Source organism: Elephantulus edwardii, unplaced genomic scaffold (genome assembly GCF_000299155.1).
Source record: "Elephantulus edwardii isolate Elephantulus edwardi_28Jun2011 unplaced genomic scaffold, EleEdw1.0 scaffold00043, whole genome shotgun sequence".
NCBI lineage: Eukaryota > Metazoa > Chordata > Mammalia > Macroscelidea > Macroscelididae > Elephantulus > Elephantulus edwardii.
Window position 1 is genome coordinate 15,125,020 of NW_006399793.1, and position 2,724 is coordinate 15,127,743.

Here is a 2,724-nt window from a genome sequence, read left to right on the forward strand (position 1 = left end):
AAAAAAAAATATATATAGTATGAAATGTGGACCCTGCCTCACCTTTCTGCAGGTGGAAATCCAGTCTGGGCAGCACTGTTTGTTGAAAATGTTGTTGCCCACCTTTGACAGGTTTTGTTTTCTTGTCAAACATCATGGCATTCACAAAAAAAGCAGGGGTGCAATACTAATCTCTGATAAAATAGACTTCGGGATGAAAACCACCAAAAAAAAGATAAAGATAATGATTAAAAGCACCCTAGATCAAGAAGACATAACCTTGGTCAACATCTATGCACCAATTTATAGACCTGCAAAATAAATAAATCAATGGTTAATAGACTTGAAAGAAATAGACAGCACCACAATAGTGGTAGGAGACTAATACGCCACTCTCTTCAAAAGATAGGTCAACTCAAAAGAAACTTAACAAAGATGCAGAAAACCTAAACCATTCAATCAGCATCTCAAGCTCGTGGATTTAATCATGGTACTGCACCCAACTAAAATTCAATTTATTTTCTTCTCAAGTGCACATGGTACATTCTCCAGAAATGATCATATTAGGACACAATGCAAGCCTCCACAAACTAAAAAACATTGAAATAATACAAAGTATTTTCTTAAACCATAATGCCATAAAACTTGAAACTAATGATAAAAGTTTATAAAACCACCCACGTGGAAGCTAAATAACACCCTGCTAGATTGCAGTTGAGTTATGGAAGAAATTTTTTTAAAAATAAAACCAGATTCTTATGTGGGTATCTCTGCCTGTTCTGAATACTCAGGTCCTTAGAGGGAAATTGATCTTTCTTACACTCGAGGATTGAACCTTGATTACTTTAACTTAACCACATCATCATATCTTGATCAGGAAAGATCAGACAATTGAAACCAGTGAAATGGAAGGGAATGGTTATATTAGTCCCTTGGAAAGAGATTCGTAACTCTTCTGAGAGAAAAATATACACCTTTAATCTCTATCCCATTGAGGCCATGTACAACCCTGATGGCTGGCAGCCCATCTTGACCATGAACCAGAATTGGAGCGAAGTCAGCTTTGTGACTAGGACAGACAGGAGTCATGGAAAGAATTTAGATCCTTGTTGATCTTATTGAGCTATTATAAAAATAAATGATCATTACAAACTGTGGCTGACATTGAGAAGAATGGGAATCCCAGAGCACTTGATTGTGCTGGCGTGGAACCTATACCTGGACCAGGAGGCTGTTGTGCAAACAGAGCAGGGAAGCACTGCATGGTTTGGAATTGGGAAGGGAGAGCTCAGGGTTGTATTCCATCTCCATACTTATTCAATCTTTATGCTGAGCAAATTATCTGAGGAGCTGAACTCTATGAGGAGCAGTGTGGCATCAGGATTGGAGGGAGGCTCACCAATAACCTGTGTTATGTAGATGACAAAATCTTGCTTGCTTAAAGTGAGAAGGACTTGAAGCCTTGTTGCAGAAGATCAAGGAATGCAGCCTTTGGTATGGACTGCATCTCAATGTCAAGGAAACAAAGATTCTTACCACTGGAACAATAGGCAACATCATAACGGATGGAGAGGAGATTGAAAATGTCACCGGCTTCATCTTGCGTAGATCCATGATTAACACCCTGGATACCAGCAGTCAGGAAATAAAGAGACACGTTGCACTGGGAAAATCTGAAGTTAGGGACCTCTTCAAAGTAGTGAGGAGTAATGATGTCAGTTTGAGAACCAAGGTGCATCTAATTCAGGCTATAGTTTTTCTGATTACTTGCTATGCATCTGAGAACTGGACAGTGAATAAAGATGACAGAAAAGAATTGATGCCTTTGAGTTGTGGTGTTGGAGAAGAGCAGCGAGCATCTCATGAGTGGCCATAGAATGAATAGCTATGTCTTAGAAAGGATGCAGCCAGAGTGTTCACTGGAGGCAAGCATGATGAATCTCCACCTCACATATTTTTGGCATATTGCTAAGAGGTGCAATTCCTTGGAGAAGGACGTGATGCTGGGAAGGGTGGAAGGTCGACAAAAAAGCAGAAGACCCTCAACCAAGTGAATTGATACGGAGACTGCTGTAATGAGCTCTTGTGTGTCAGGAAGTGCAAGGATGGCACGGGATTAAAACAGGGTTCAGTTCTCTGGTTCATAGGGTCGCTAAGAGTCATGCTTGACTCAACAGCACCTAACAACAACAACATTTTGTGGGGTTTTCTGCTACTTGTAGCAGCAAGCACCCTCAAAGTAAAGTAAAACTGTGCAAAGGAAGAGTCCTGTTTTAGCCTATTGCATAATGGCTTATATAGATTATCAAAGAAATAGGAACATTCTAAGAATACCCTGGATATGCTCACCAAGTTCTGCCAAGAAATCTGGAGAACAACCACTTGGCCAGCTGACTGGAAGAGATCTATCTTTCTTCCCTTTCCAAAGAAGGGTGACTCAGCAGAGTGTGGAAACTATAGAAAAATCTCATTGATTTCACATGCAAGCAAGATTCTACTGAAGATTATCCAAAAAGGACTGGAACAGTAGTACATCAGCAGAGAACTGCCAGAAGTCCAGGATGGGTTTAGAAGGGATCCTGGTATGAGGGATATTGTAGCTAATGTTAGATGGGTCTTAGCTAAAAGCAGGGAATACCAGAGGAATGTATATCTGTGTTTCATTCACTATGGAAAGGCATTTGACTGAGTGGATCATAACGAACTGGCTGACTCTGAGAAGAATGGAAATCCCAGAACACTTGA